The sequence below is a fragment of the Mustela putorius genome, unplaced genomic scaffold (genome assembly GCF_011764305.1).
Source record: "Mustela putorius furo isolate JIRA1106 unplaced genomic scaffold, ASM1176430v1.1 tig00003896_pilon_pilon_pilon, whole genome shotgun sequence".
Taxonomy (NCBI): domain Eukaryota; kingdom Metazoa; phylum Chordata; class Mammalia; order Carnivora; family Mustelidae; genus Mustela; species Mustela putorius.
The window spans coordinates 1,630,654-1,645,898 of record NW_025422045.1 but is presented as its reverse complement, the minus strand read 5'-3'; the positions used below and the strand labels follow the sequence as shown (position 1 = coordinate 1,645,898).

At 53.8% G+C, this 15,245-nt stretch overlaps 1 long non-coding RNA gene across 1 annotated transcript; it reads right to left on the bottom strand.

Moving 5' to 3' along the window:
- Nucleotides 1-8,813: 8,813 nt before the first annotated feature.
- Nucleotides 8,814-13,220, bottom strand: LOC101677758. Its single transcript, XR_201138.3, has 3 exons — nucleotides 13,013-13,220; nucleotides 10,977-11,133; nucleotides 8,814-9,692 (listed from the first exon to the last, which is right to left on the bottom strand). It is a non-coding gene; the product is annotated as an uncharacterized LOC101677758 (long non-coding RNA).
- Nucleotides 13,221-15,245: the final 2,025 nt, after the last annotated feature.

Genomic DNA, 15,245 nt, shown 5'->3' with positions numbered 1-15,245 from the left:
TCTTGGCTCTTAACTGTCCAGGTAGTTCGGTTCCTTGCCAGATAAGATAAATTCACTAAAGTCTCAGAATTAAAAAAATTCTATTTCTATTTTGCCACTGGGGAAAAATCTCTTAGCCCTAGCACTCTAGGAAGGCCCTACCATGGAGTATTCCACATCATTAAAAAGGAGAAGATCGTATCTGCTCACACAGAGGGATTTTCATGAGACATTCAGTGGTAGGAACTGTATTTGACATAATCCCGATTTTGCACAACAAACAGTGACTTAAAAGGAGCGACACCCTTTAGGGGTCATGCTGTCTGAACCTGAACGCACAAGGAGAAAAGCACCCAGGCTTATGAGCACAGGGAAAGGGCGCGGAGGGGCATAAAAGATGTTGTGAAGAAAGAATTTCTAAACAAGCACAAAATAGTATCTGTCGCCATTACAGATCCTCACGGAGGGTTAAAATGAAAAATAAAAGTGACTTTCCAGTTGAACTTCAGTTTTAGTTAGAGTCACTGTGGTACAGACAGACATTGCAGGCCTCCTGCCTGCAGATGAAGACAGAGGGATGCGAGACAGGGCTCGTCCAAGGAGCAGGGACAGCCCCCGCTAGGACAGCGGACAGGTGTCCTCCTCCTCCTCCTCCCTCAGTCCTGCTCTGGCCCTTCCACACCTTCTCCCTGACTCCTCCTCTTTCCTCTCCTCTGCTCCCGCACCTTTCCTCCCCTCCCCAACAGGGTCCCTTCCCCTTCCTCTGCCTCCCCTCCCCCTTCTCCTCTCTTCCTCTCCCTCCTCTTCCTCCACGAAACCATCAGTGGCAGTGCAGCCTGCTCTTCACCCAGGGCCCTGGTGAACGGAGAGTCTTAAGCCTCTGGAGAGGGCAGCTCTGGTTCTTCTAGCTTCTCTCCTTTCCAGGATCTGGTGAGATCAGTGACCTATGGAAGGTCCCAAAATTTGTCACCCCCCATCACTGGCCTAGGACCCAATTCCCCCAACTCCATGTAGGGTTTTCTGCTGGCTCTCAGATCCCGCAGGATGGAGGGGAGAGTCCCAGCCAGTGGACTGCCTGTTCATGGGTCTCCTGCAAGGGAAGGTGGCAGGCAGGGGCTGGGCTGCCCTGGGCAAGGGGCTGAACAGGCCTGTGTGTTCCTCACCTCCAGGCCTGGTCCCATCTCCATTCCAGGCACTCAGTGAGGGACACAGGCCACTCACCAAGCCCCACTCACCTGACCGCCCCCCCCCCCCCCCCCCCCCGGCCCCGCCAGGCCTCTGCTGCTGAGAGCTGTGAGGGGCTGACGGGAAGCCCAGGAGAGCAAGGTCTCCCCTGCCCCAGGCAGGCGCAGAGCTTCTGCAGGGTCTCCGGGGGCCTGTGTGCTAGGACCTGCTTCCTGCCCCTGATATCAGGTCTTCCCCGTCTCCCTGTGTCAGGGCACACCACTCACTGTCTACTTGCATAATCCAGAAACTCGGGGCTCAACCCCCACACATCTTCTCCGTCATCCACATAGGAATGAATTGCCAAACCTGGTCACTTTTATCTCTAAAACTTGCCCCAAGTCCCTCGGAGTCCCTCCATTCCTGTCTAAGCTGCTCTCACCACCTAAGGGCACCACAGCACCGTCTCCTATTGGGCTCCATCTTAACTCTCTCCTCCCTCTAGACTCACTGAATGGGGAGGTCTGGCCAGAAGGCAGGGTTGGGTCCTTCTCACACTTGGTGCTCCTAACACTTCTGGAGCAGCCACTCAGGGCTCTAGGCCATTCTCCGCACAGCAGCCGAGATAATTGTTCCAAATGTAAATGTGATCTGCCACTCCCTCCCAAAACCCCCCTCAGAGGCTCCTCAGATGGCTTCTTTGATCCAGACACCCTCCAGGGGCTGTCTTCTGCCTGCCCACCCACCGGGCAGATCACTTCCTCCTGGCCCCCAGATCTGGGAGGCCCCCCCCACCCCACCTTCCCTGTCCTCTGCTCAGGCTCCTCCCCTCCTAGCCACACCTCCTTTCTTGACCACCCTCACTTCCCCATACCAGATGAGCTCTCAAGGAACCCTTTTCCTCCCTCACACTTCTCTGTTTGCAATTACACGTTCATGAACACGATCATTTGATTCATGCCTCCCTCCCTGCCCCCTCCACGAGGGCAGAAGTTTGTCTGAACTTGTCATATTCCTAGCCTTCAGGAATATAGGTTGAACCCAATAACCAGATAATTGCAACACGTGTTAAGGTGAAGGCGATGATGGTGGATATGGGATTGAAAAGATCACGACCCCAAACTCAGTATTCCAGGAAGACCTCCCGAGAGAGGTGGCATTTTAACAGAGAGCTGTACGACTTACTGGATGTGTTCAGGCCAGGGCACTGGGGTGGGAGGAGGTGTACTTTGCAAGTAGAGAGTATTAACACAGGTGTGGAAGCTGGGTGGTTGGAACAATAAGTAATCCAGAGGAAATAGCAAATGGGAGATAAGACTGGAAAGATGAGCCGTGAGCAATCACAGAGCGTTGAGCTGCAGGCAGGGAGTGTGGGCTTGAGCTGGGGGCCCCCGGGAACCCTTGCACGTTAATTTTGGCATGGAGAAGGCTTTGCTAACATTTCCAGTGCAGGTGCAGTATTTAAGCGTGTCATCACTGGAAGGATCCAAACTCATTCTAGTCCTGCCCCTTCAGTTGGCAGGTGAGAAAGTTGCGTCCCAGGGAGGGAGAGTGACTTTCCCAAGGTCAACAGCTGACTCCCTGTACAGTGCTCCTTCCAAAAGAAAAGGATTAATCAGATTTCAATCTCATTTTAACCCCTCATTACTTTTTTCTATTGTTCCAAGAAGCCAGCCTCCTTTTCTTTGCTCATTATTAGGAAAGAGTTGGCTCATAAACATATTCCTTCTGCTCTGCTGGCCACACATGTTTAGAATGCCTGGCTTCTGGGCCTAACTCTGGACCTTACATACACTAGGGACTTGGGTTAGTATATCCTCTCTGTGGACCTCAGTTTCCAGGCTGCTCTATGAACCCCAGGCTTTCTGGAGAGAGTCAAACTAGGGAAAGCCTTCTGCCCAGCCGGTCGTAGTATAAATGAATGTGCAAAGGCCCCGTGGCACCCTCAAGCTAATAACTTCATCCAGCTGGGCAGGCCCAGAAGTGGCCATGAAGACTCTTAACAGTAACTCCCAGGTGAGCCTCGCTGGGCATTTCTACATTTTTAACACCTGCCCTCAGATTTGCGAGTAGGCAAAGGGAGGTGTCAGGCATCAGCTAGAATTCTGTGTGCAGAACAAGGCTCTGAGGAAGCTGCTGGTGGGCCCTAAGCACGCACAGAGATTGAAGAAGAAGAGGAAACATGCACAAACCAAAGCCGGTCATCATTCCTCTTTTAAACACTATTACATCATGTCGTCCCCAAGGACACACTCTGTTCATCCTGAAAGAACTTGTGAATCATTCTTTTTTTCTGAAAATGATGACTCTACAAATGAAGGAATCCCCATAGCAACCATTTTCTGTCCTTGGAGGCCTGCAGAGGAAGTACAGTGAGAGCTCTCCCCAAGAGTCTGAGAGACAAAGAAATTGGCCTAATCTTCAGATTTCAGCTGAGGTAGAAGCTAAAAGGAACATCTAAAAGGAAACAATAACCAGGGATATGGGTGTCGGAGCCAAATCCACGCGCCTTCTGAAGAAACGCGTGGGAAGCCCAGAGGAGCAGGGCGGGTTTGCAGGCGGGAGAGCCCGCGCCATCTGCTCTCCTCAGGCGGTGGTTGGGCCTTGGCTGCAGCCCAGGCCTCCCCGCTGCAGCTGCTCAGGGAGGACTCCTTCCCTTCGCATCCCTCCTTTTCTGCCCCCTCCCCCGCCTTTTCCCTTGAGTCGGAAGCGTCCCCTTCCCTCCTCACCAGAACCACCTCAGGTCGGTCTGGGCCTCCACCACTCACTTCACAGCGAAGACACTGGGCTGGGAGTCCTCCTTCCAGGGAAGCAGCAAGGTGGGGTCTGCTGGTCCCAGAAGTGAAGCGGTGTAGACGTGTGTGTGTGTGTGTGTGTGTGTGTGTGTGTGTGTGTGTGTGTGTGCAGTGACTGACTCCCACATGGCAACATGGCAATGACTGTCCGGAAGCTTCCAGCTCTCAGGAAACCAGTCTCTCTCTTCCTCACACGCCTGGTGGCTGCTCCTCTTGTCCTCCCCATCCATAGGAGCCTCTGCTGGAGTGAATTTGGTCAAGCACCTCTTTACAGCCGCAGGGACTTCTGTGGGGTCCCTGCCAGGCAAGGGGCCAAGCTGGGGTGAAGTTCACCTCCTGGACTATGGACACCTCCCCACATCCCAAGCCTACTCCGGACCCCCAAGGCATAGAGAGGCAAAAAAATGGGCTGGGGAAGGGTGGAGGCTCACCCAGTTGGATACCATGGTCAGGGGCTCTATCCTGCCTCCTGGGCCCCAGGATGTCTCTCTCTCTCTCTCTCCTTTGGTTCAGAGCCTTAAAGCACCCCTCATGGCTACACCATCCACCTCAGTGTCCATTCAGGCCTGCACTACACACCACTGTCTAGGACTGCAGAACCTTTTCTCTCGTCTCCAACCCCCCTGCTTTAAAGCTTCACATTGGGAATGCAGGCTGTCTGGGACATGGGCCTTCCAGGCCTGACTCCCACCGGGAGACTCCTCCCAGGTTTCCCTCTCACAGCACGAGGGGCCACCAGCTGCCATCCTGGTGAGCGCCAGCAGCTTCCTCTCTGCCCAGAAGAGACCTCCTTACCTTCCTCCCCTTCTTCCTCACCCACAGCCAGACGTCCACCTGGGGAGCAGGAGGGAGGGGAAGTAAAACCATCCTCAGGGGAGGCATAAATCCCAACAACTATGCCTGCCTGTTTCCTGCTGGGACCCCCAGCATCCGGTCAGCAGACCTGGCCAGAGAGGAGGCGGGAGGGGGGACACCATCAGTACAGGGCGGGTGGGTTCTGCTCCGAGCACCGGTTGTTGGAGTCTTTTCCTCGGGGCATCTGCTGTTCACTGCTGTCACTCTAAAGAGAAAGAAAAACAAAGCACTCTCACTGCCCATCCACATTTTAAGGGAATAAATAGTGCAAAGGTTTTACATATGCCTCTGTTTCCGGCTCTAAGACCACTGGCTGTCTCCTTCCCCACTTTCTAGCACCCCCTCCTGGGTATTTGTTCTGGGGGCACCTCCTGGGCACCCATGCTGTGTCACCGCCTGTGTTTGTGGCTGGAAAGGAGGGTAGACAAGATCTTGCCTTCAAGTCCGAGCAACTCTTGCGGGGAGAGGAACAGACCCCTCAGGGAGGATGTTGTCAGGGTCCAGAGGAGACAGTGCTGTCCGCCACCTCCCTCCTCCCCCCTCCCTCCTGCCGGCTTTCTCTTCTGGACTGAGGTTTAACAGTAAGGTTTTCACCTGGTGATGTCCTTTGGGCCAAGTCGGCCCTGGGTTATGATAGAGACAGTGTTTATATACATGTTACTCAAAATTCCACAAAAAGGGGGTTCTTCCCTCAGGCTGAGCACAACTATCTCTTGCCCTGGCGGACAGCGTCCCCACTACACTGAAAGTCATCTGAAAGCCTGCTCCCCACCTCTGCCCCGACAGCGCCTGGGGAGCCCCAGGGGTGAGCCCCAGCCTGGCACAGAAGGGGGTCCACAGCAGAACTGACCTGGCAGGCAGAGGCGGGGGTGAGCTCCTGGGTGAGCTCCACCAGAGATCGTCATGCCCTCCTGGGGGACTGCTGTGATGATCACAGACTGTGTGTATAAAACCAAAACCACACACAGCAGAGGGCCCTCTCATAATGGGTTTTCTAGAGAAACATTTTGGTAGGGAGTTGAAATGTCCAAGAGAGAGGTTCTTTAGTCCCCCGACATTTTTGGATCCATGCTAGGTGCTGGGGCCCCTCAGAGTACTGGAGAAGGAGGGAAAAGAGCCCGCAGGGCAGGGAAGGTGTGCGGAAATGGGTGGGCATGGATGGGCTGGGCAGCCCACTTCGAGCGAGCTGCCTGCCGAGGAGCCCGGGACATAGCCCCGCATCCAGCATTTGCCCTGACCCAGGCACCAGGGAGTCACAGAGGGCACCGTCTCCTCTGCCCTCAGATGGGGACTGAGGTGGGCGAAAGGGCCGTGGGGAGATTCACCAGCAGGCTGCATCCCAGAGGACATGGGTGCAGCCCAAGTGTCCTGTCTGCAGGCAAGGAGGCTGCAGACAGGACTGAGGCTGATTGGCAAAGACTCCTTATCGGCAACATGGGGGGGGGGTGTGCAGGGCACCGGAGCCAAGGTGGCAGGATGTCCCGGATCCCAGGCTGGTTCCCCGGAGCGGAGAGGCGTGGTCGCAGACAGCACCCACAGAAACGGCTTAGTGTGGCCTGAGCCAGGCATGGCCAGGCCAAGGCCACCCTGACATGTACCTGGTGACAGGAGGGCAAGAAACAACTTGCAGTGCCACTATCAGGCCCAGGGAGGCTGGGCAGGCATTGGATTTTCCACTGAGCAAGAGCCTCTCCTGGAGTATAAACCGATGGTATGTCCCATCCGCACAGGAGCCTGGAGGGCTTTTTCTGCTTCCAAATGAGGTGAAGTCTATTTTCCATGACCGAGAACTTGCACATGGTGCCTAAGCAACTCTTTAAACCGGTGACGTGCTACAGTTCCAATGTGCATCAGCGCACGAGGGCACACACAAAAGCCCGCGTAGCTATACGGCAGAGGATGGTTCCACCCCTGGAAGGCTGGAGGACTGATGCACGCTGCAGCAGCGACAGACCCCAAACGTCTTGGGCTGTGGGACGGAAGCCTGACACAAAAGGTCACACGGTCTCTGACCCCATTTGTGTGCCATGTCCACGGGAGGTAAGTGCGTGGAGCCCTGGGAGGGGGAGGGGGGACGTGGGCAGGACTGGTCCATGGGGTGGGGTTTGTCCCTGGGGCGATGACCGGATTTTGAAACTTGATATAAGTGGTAGTCGTGCAACATTGTGAATGTCCTAAAGGCCACTGAATCAGCCGCTTTTATTTATTTACTTATTTTAAAGATTTTATTTACTTACTTGACAGACAAGTAGGCAGAGAGGCAGGCAGAGACAGAGAGAGGAGGAAGCAGGCTCCCCGCTGAGCAGAGAGCCCGATGTGGGGATCAATCCCAGGACCCTGGGATCATGACCTGAGCTGAAAACAGAGGCTTTAACCCACTGAGCCACCCAGGCGCCCCGAATCGGCCGCTTTAAAATGGTTCGTTTTAGGGGCATCTGGGTAGCTCCATCGGTTAAGCGTCTGCCTTTGGCTGAGGTCATGATCCCAAGGGTCCTGGGATCGAGTCCCACGTTGGGCTCCGTGCTCAGTGGGGAGCCTGCTTCCCCCTCTGCCTACCACTCCCCCTGCTTGCATGCACTCTCTCTCTCTCAAATAAGTAAAATCTTAAAATAAATAAATAAATAAACTGGTTCATTTTATGATTTTATGTTATGTGAATTTCACTTTTTTTTTTTTTTAGTTGGTAGATGAGAAAAATGGACGGAGCAGGTCTCACCATGAGAAGGAAGGAGGGACTTACTCCCCAGATGGCTGGGAGCTGCTCATAAAGAGGGCCTGGGTTGTCAGCACTGCCCCCCCCACCATCACAAGGCACCTCACCCACAGTCGTACCCCATCCCTGGGTGGCCACACCTGATGCCTGACTGACTAGGAAAGAGGAGGAAGGGGTGGTTTTCAGGCCCCACCCCCTTTGCCCCTGTGGGGCCACCCAGCCTCAGAGTGCAGAACTGTCTGCCCAGACTGCATCCCAGTGCCACTCCTCCTCTGCCTCTCCCTTCCCAGTTGCGGATCCCGGTGCCCCCCCACCGGCTCCCCCAGCAATCTCCTGCCTGCTGCCCTCCACCTCTGAGCCCAGTCAGCAGGCCGGAGACCCACTGCAGTAGAGTTTCAGCTCTAAAAGCTTCACACAAAGCAGTGGGACGACAATCCGGACCACTTGGGGCCCAGGGGCCAGAAGGTTCTTCGCGTCATCAAGCAGAACAGACTGTGAGGGTCCGGGGTGCCTCCGGTGTTTCTGTTTTTATCACCTGAGGAGCAGGTTTGGAGAGAGGGCCCGGTCGTGGCATTTCGGTTTCACAGTTACTCTGGGACCCCGGCCAGGACAGGGCCTTTGGCTGGGAGAACTTTGGAAAGACATTCCCCCAACTGCCCTGAGCCCCCAGGTTGCTTGTTTCCAAGGCTTTTAAAAATAGAAGTGTGAAAACCGTTTAATTGCCAAGAAGCTGCGGGGTTCCGTGCTTCTGTGGCCGTGGTCAAGTTGGAAGGCAGCCTTGGACATGTATGAGGAAAACAAGGCCCTGTTTTTCCCGCTTGCCTGTGACTCAGACGGGGCCTCGTGCCAAGCGGAGTCACGTGCTGGGCAGCGGGCACTGGACAGGCTGTGTTTGTGCTCTAATGACTCAGGGCGGTGGAGGCTTCCGGAGCTGCCTCCCCTTCAGCCCCGTGCCGGGAGCAGAGGGAGGATTGCCCAGTAAATGGGGTGCAGATGGGAAGTGGGGATCCTGGGAACTCGGGCAAGGAATGAAGTCGCAACCTCAACGTTTCTGCAACTCCTCTTCAGAAAGAAAACCTCAGCGTCGCTTCTTGCCACAGGTCCGAGCAGGTTTCTTGAAAAAGCATTTTAAGAGCCTGGGACAAAGCCAGATAACATATCAAGAATTTACTGAAAGGCAGCAATTTTTTTTTTTTAAGATTTTATTTATTTATTTGTCAGAGAGAGAGCAAGAGCGAGCACAGGCAGACAGAGTGGCAGGCAGAGTCAGAGGGAGAAGCAGGCTCCCTGCGGAGCCAGGAGCCCGATGTGGGACTCAATCCCAGGACGCTGGGATCATGACCTGAGCCGAAGGCAGCTGCTTAACCAACTGAGCCACCCAGGCGTCCCATTTGAAATGTGTGAGATTTTGCAGGATCCGGGTTGATGTGTACTTTGGTAGAAGTGATGAGGTCAGAGTCAACTGAACAAAGCAGGTGTAAAACCAGGTAGCACTGCGGTGGAGAAGAAACAGGCTTTTCCAGAACCATAAAAATCTTCCATTTCAATAGAGTAACTGATAAGCTGATGATAAACCATTTTCGGGTCTTCATGAAAAACCCCGAGGGAGTTTACCTGCCCGAAATCTATCTCCCCTAAACTTCTCCGCGCCCTCAAAACAATAAAGCTGTTTTGTTCAAAAGATGGAGGTTCAGATTTCATTTTACTACTTCGGTGAGATTTCTGCCATGTGAGAGAGACAGTGGTCAGTAAAATGCAACACCAGTTACTGAAAATAGCAATACGTTGATGATTTTGAGAATAAACTGAAATCATACACATGACGTTATTTTAGGCGAGGGGTTAAGTCAGTTTGCTTGGCGGAAGGTAATCTCGGACTCGGTGCCCTTGGCCACATTTCTGGGGGGTCATGCTTTGTGACGTGACCTGTGGTGTTCCATGCACACGCCGACACTGCGTCCAGCTCCTCGTCGAGGATAAATTACAGCGTCCACAGGGAGCATGGGGGACACCACCCCTCTGGGGCTTGGACCTCTCAGTGGAGGAGTAGGGGGAAGCAGGGGGCCGCGGTGTGTTCCCCAGACGTGTGACGTGGAGATGGCCTCTCTCTTCTCTCCAGGGTCCCTACTGAAAACTCCAGGCCGAGCTGACCTTTTCACACCTTGAAAATGCCTTCCCTGTTTTCCCTGTTGCCGTATAGATGTAATTAGGAAAAACGTTCTCTAGTTTCTCATCCTTGGCTTTGAAAAATGTGCACACACACACACACACACACACACACACACAATCCCAAAGCCTCTGCTCTGAGGAAACACTGAGTAGTTATCTTGGGACTTGTTCAAACATGTCTTCTTTCTTTCACTGCTCTAGAGTAGCATGTGGGCATATGACCTGGGCAGCCACTGACCTGGGCTCACAAGGGCCACACTGGCTTAGCACTCTGCTGTCACACTGCATGAGCCTTGAAGACATTCTGCTCAGTGGGATAAGCTGGACACTAAAGGGAAAATGCCTCCTGCTTCCACATATGTGGGGTACCGAGAACAGTCACGCTTATAGACACAGGGAATAGAGGGGTGACTGCCAGGGCCCTGGGGGCTGGGGAATGGGGCGTTATTATTTAAGGGCTACAGGGTTTTGGTTTGGGAAGATGGAAGAGCCTGGAGATGGATTACAGTGACTGTACAATACAAATGTAGTCAATGCCACTGAATCGTGCATCCCAAAAGGGTTAAAATAGCAAATTTTATGTTGCATATTTTGTACCCCAGTAAAAACAAAACAGAATTTTGCAGCTGTTTTGAGGTTGTTCATCTTTTAACAAGAGGACCCTCATGTGCGTTTGCACTGGGGAGTTACATGGCTGGAACTCAGCGGGGTTTCTGGAACCCTGATGGACACAAATCCCTCAGGGGTTCAAAGATATGAGTTCTGAGTCACTCTATGGGGAGGGGCCCCGAGAGTCTGCCTTTCTCACATGCTCCCAGGCGTTGCTGATGTGGTGGTCGATGGGCCACTCTCTGCAGCAGCGTGGAGGAGTGAGATCAGTTTCGGATCCCAGGAAAGTTCCAGGCACGGTTCCTAAGGACCTTAGTCTGTTTTGAGGAGTGCATGAATTCTGAGGTCCTCTGGTGGCCACAGGACACACTGAAATGTGAGCCAAACACCTTGCTGCTCCCCCCACAAGGAGCAATAAAGTCACCGCATCTTCCAGCCCTCTGGGGCCCCTTTGTAAGTCTGGTTAATGGGATCCCTGCCACACTTCCATCTCCAATCCTGCTCTTTGCTGTCTCTGGCAAAACAAGGAACTGACCCCAGAGGTGCGTCCCGATGCCATGCCAGGTTGGCCTCAGCAAACCCCTTCAGGTCCTTGCCTCTTTTGCAGTCCCCAACTCACAAATTAGGCCTTGGGAAACATCCATAGTCCCAAGGCTTGGTTTGGCCTTGCCTTGTCCTACTCAAGCACTCACCTCCGTCTCAGGGGCGTCCAAGCCCCCTCACCCGGCGGAGAGGAGCCCCGGACTTGTGCAGTCCACTGTGTGTGGCCCGGGACCCCCTGAAGCCAGCATGGTGAAGCCCAGAGTTCTTCCAGCATTTCTGTCCTTCTGACCCCGACTTCCTAAAGGGCTTATGTAAAGAATGCAAATAATAAAAATAATAATAGCTCACTGTGTCCATTGTTGACTTCCTGCATCTCTGATTTGACTTTATCCCTTCCGCCTGCTCTGTGAAGTTAAATAAGAGCCCTGTAAATCTTCCCCCCAATGCTGGCAGCTGGCACCAAAGCTCTGTGAGGAGAGGGCACTGGAGAGACACTGAGGAGGAAAGGGTGTGGCTCTGGGGTGCCCAGGCGCAGGCTCCTATGACCAGCCTCAGCAGCTTCACTGGGTCCAGCTTCCCCTTCCACACCCTGGGCCGCACACCCACTGCAGGCCAGAGGCGCGTGGCGGCCAACAGCACCCAGAACCATCAGCAAACCCATGCCTATGGGCTGACACCTTCTTGCCCAGCTTTCCCCAGCCCCCCAGATGGCGCATTCCTAGCAAGTTCCACCGCTGCAACACCATGGTGACTTCTGTGGTACCCAGTGGGCCCAGCTGTGCCCCCTATAACAGGTCTGGTGTGGGGGGCCTTCCCCCTCAGCCAGCAGCTTTTTACCAGTTCCTGTCATGTGCTCTTCTTATACTCCCTAGTGTTACTCCAATCCTCTGTTACAGCTGGTAAGTTTTTATGTTAAACCTTCCCTGTTCAGAGGCGCCTGGGTGGCTCAGTGGGTTAGAGCCTCTGCTTTTGACTCAGGTCATGATCCCAGGGTTGAGCTCTCTTCTCAGCAGGGAGCCTGCTTCCCTGCCCCACCCCACCCGTGCCTGCCTCTCTGCCTACTTGTGATCTCTCTGTCAAATAAATAAATAAAGTCTTAAAAAAAGAAAAAAGAAAAAACTTCCCTGTTCTGGGACGCCTGGGTGGCTCAGTTGGTTGGACGACTGCCTTTGGCTCAGGTCATGATCCCGGAATCCCGGGATTGAGTCCCACATCAGGCTCCCAGCTCCACGGGGAGTCTGCTTCGCTCTCTGACCTTCTCCTCGCTCATGCTCTCTCTCACTGTCTCTCTCTCAAATAAATAAATAAAATCTTTTTTTTTTTTTAAAGATTTTATTTATTAACTTGACAGAGAGAAATCACAAGTAGACGGAGAGGCAGCCAGAGAGAGAGAGAGGGAAGCAGGCTCTCCGCCAAGCAGAGAGCCCGATGCGGGACTCGATCCCAGGACCCCGAGATCATGACCTGAGCCGAAGGCAGCGGCTTAACCCACTGAGCCACCCAGGCGCCCCAAATAAATAAAATCTTAAAAAAAAAAAAAAACTTCCCTGTTCAAATTACTGTGGAGTTTTCGCTCCAGAATGGACCCTGACTGATAGACTCACATAGTAACATTTATATAGCACCGACTAGATACCAGGTACATTTTTAAGCAATCTGTGAAATATTTAAGATATATATTCACTTAACTCTGAAAGGCAATAGGTATTTTTATTATCCCAGTTTATGAGCGGAGAAACTGAGGCACAGAGAGGTGCCTTTTCAGGAACTCTTCTTCCTGGTGTTGAATATATCCCCACCACGAGCAGGGTAGACTCTGGCTCTACTCCACAGGGCACTGGCAACACCCCTGTCATATCCCTGAGTGCCTGTCCCATCACAGAGTTCCGTAATGCTTCGTTACTGTTAGTACCGCCCTGTTGCTCTGAGGGGAGGCTGAGCCACACTGCAAGGAGGGTCTCCCTAGTTGGCCACAAGCCGGTAGAGGCAGGGGGGCCTTGGTGGAGGGTGCTGGGTCACAGCGGAGCTGGCAACTTCAAAGTGCCTCCTACTTCAAGATTTCATGATTCCCTCAGGTCGCAAGGGTTTGCATACTGGTTTCATGTGGGGGCCTCTTCGGGGGGCAGTGATTCCTGCCCGACTTCTGCTATCAAAACCATGAGAACCCAGGCTGGTGTCAACTTACCTCCAGGCGTCTCGGGGGTAGCCCTGGGGTATCAGGACCACGGGAGATGGGAAACGTCTCAGGACAGAACGGCAGGCGCAGGCGAGGGAGGCCCCCCCCAGCGGAGCCTAACCCTGGGTTCCAGACAGAGCTCCATCGGGTGAGTCTGCGGGCCTGCAGCCTCCAGGACTCCGAACGTTGACTGTTGTGGGTGAGGAAGGAAGGAAGCGATAAGTGTGTTTTGGGCGGAGGTGCCTGAGAAGAAAGACTGAAGAAGCGGGCAGTGGAAGAACAATGTGGGGCCTGTTCCCCGCCTGCCCCCGGGAACTAAGTCTATTCCTTGTGAAGACTTTATCCCCCCCACCCCGCCTTTTTTAAGATTTTATTTACTTATCTGAGAGAGAGCACGGAGAGAGAGAGGGAGAGAACGCACTTGAGGATGAGCAGGCAGATGCAGTGGGGGGGGGGGAGCAGGCTCCCCACTGAGCGGGAAGCCAGATGCAGGGCTGGATCCCAGGCCCCTGAGATCAGGATCTAAGCTGAAGGTAGACGCTTAACAGACTGAGCCACCCAGGTGCCTGCCCCCCACGTTAAAAAAAAAAAAAATCTTATTTTTAACGTGAAGATTTTCACAAGGGTCTTGGGGCGGCTCGGGGCCCAAGTAGAGGCTCCAGGGTCAGGGTGGAGGACAAGACCAGGGGTGGGAGGGGAGTCATCCTAACCACACAGAGCACAGTGGGACCCTGGGCTGGGGCCTCTGGGCTGGTGCAGCGCTGTTCCTGCTGTTCCTGTTACTCTGGCACTCCCCCCTGAAGAGATGCAGGCCCAGGGGCAGCGCCTCGCAGAGGCTGGGAGGGGGCTGAGCTCTCAGTGTCTCTTCATCCACACAGGGCACCTCTAAGGCCTGTTGGTGGGCCCAGGCACGACAACGTCTGGAGGCTCCCAAGGGGACCTGGGCAATGCTTCTGGAGAGCGTCCCAGGCCCTGAGGACAATGTGAACCTGTATGCTAACGCAGCTCTCTGGGTCGGAATTTGCCCCAGTGTATTGGGTTTGGTGAAGAGAACAGGGGCCCCGCAGTGTGCTTAGGGAGGTGAGATACAGAGGCAGGATGTCTTGGGAAGCTCTTACAGGAGTTCCCAGAAAGGCTTGCGGTCTGGTCCAGGCCCTTCCTGCCAGAGAACGGGGCAGCAGAGGAGACTGTGTTTCGTTTTGTTAGGGAAGGCGAGGCACCAGACAGCCTGGCTCACTCCGGGTTTGAACTCAGCATCTGGGGCAGCTCCGGGCCACCGGTATTCCGTACCAGCAACTCGGGGCGGAGCGGCCATCAGGCTGGGACTGACAGTTCCTCTGAAGGCCAGTCAGCGTCTGGAGATGGGAGCAGAGGGGTTTGCTTTGAAGGAGATGAGACAGCTGCAGGAGTTGTCCGCCCTCACCTCCCTCAGCTTCTACCTGGAGGGGGTGGGGAGTGGGGGATGAAGGGGTGGGGGAGGGGGAGGAAGGGGGAGGGATGGGGAAGGGGTAGGACAAGGGGGAAGTTGGGGGGAGGAGGGGTGCAATGTGGGCCAGGTTAAGGGAGGGCCAGAAAGGCGCCCAGCCAGAACCGGTAGGATTAAGAAGTGACTCTGGCTCTTTCTGACTTTACTAGCAGAACTGACGGGCTCAGAACACAGATCTGGAAGTGTAGTAATGGAAGGGAGCACAGACTTGGAAAGCGCCAAACAGTATTTTATCTTAAAATATAGATGTATGTTTAATTTGCATTTGGCTTTGGAATCCTGGGAATAATTCTTTTTGGAAAAGATTAATCTTTCCCCACTTTATCCCTCTTCTGGCTTTTTTTTTTTTATTAAAGATTTTTATTTATTTATTTGACACAGAGAGATCACAAGTAGGCAGAGAGGCAGGCAGAGAGAGAGAGGAGGAAGCAGGCTCCCCGCTGAGCAGAGAGCCCGATGCGGGACTCGATCCCAGGACCCTGAGATCATGACCTGAGCCGAAGGCAGAGGCTTAACCCACTGAGCCACCCAGGCGCCCCCTCTTCTGGCTTTTTGAAGAACTTGACTCAGAGTAAGCACCAGCTAAATGAGTGGGACAAAAAAATCTGGGGGTGGGAGTGGCAGAGCAGGAGGCCCCTTGGAAGTTAGTATCCTTTTTTAATTTTTTTTAAAGATTTTATTTATTTATTTGACACAGAGAAATAGTGAGAGAGAGCACAGGCAGAGGGAGAGGAAGAAGCAGGTTCTCCACTGGGC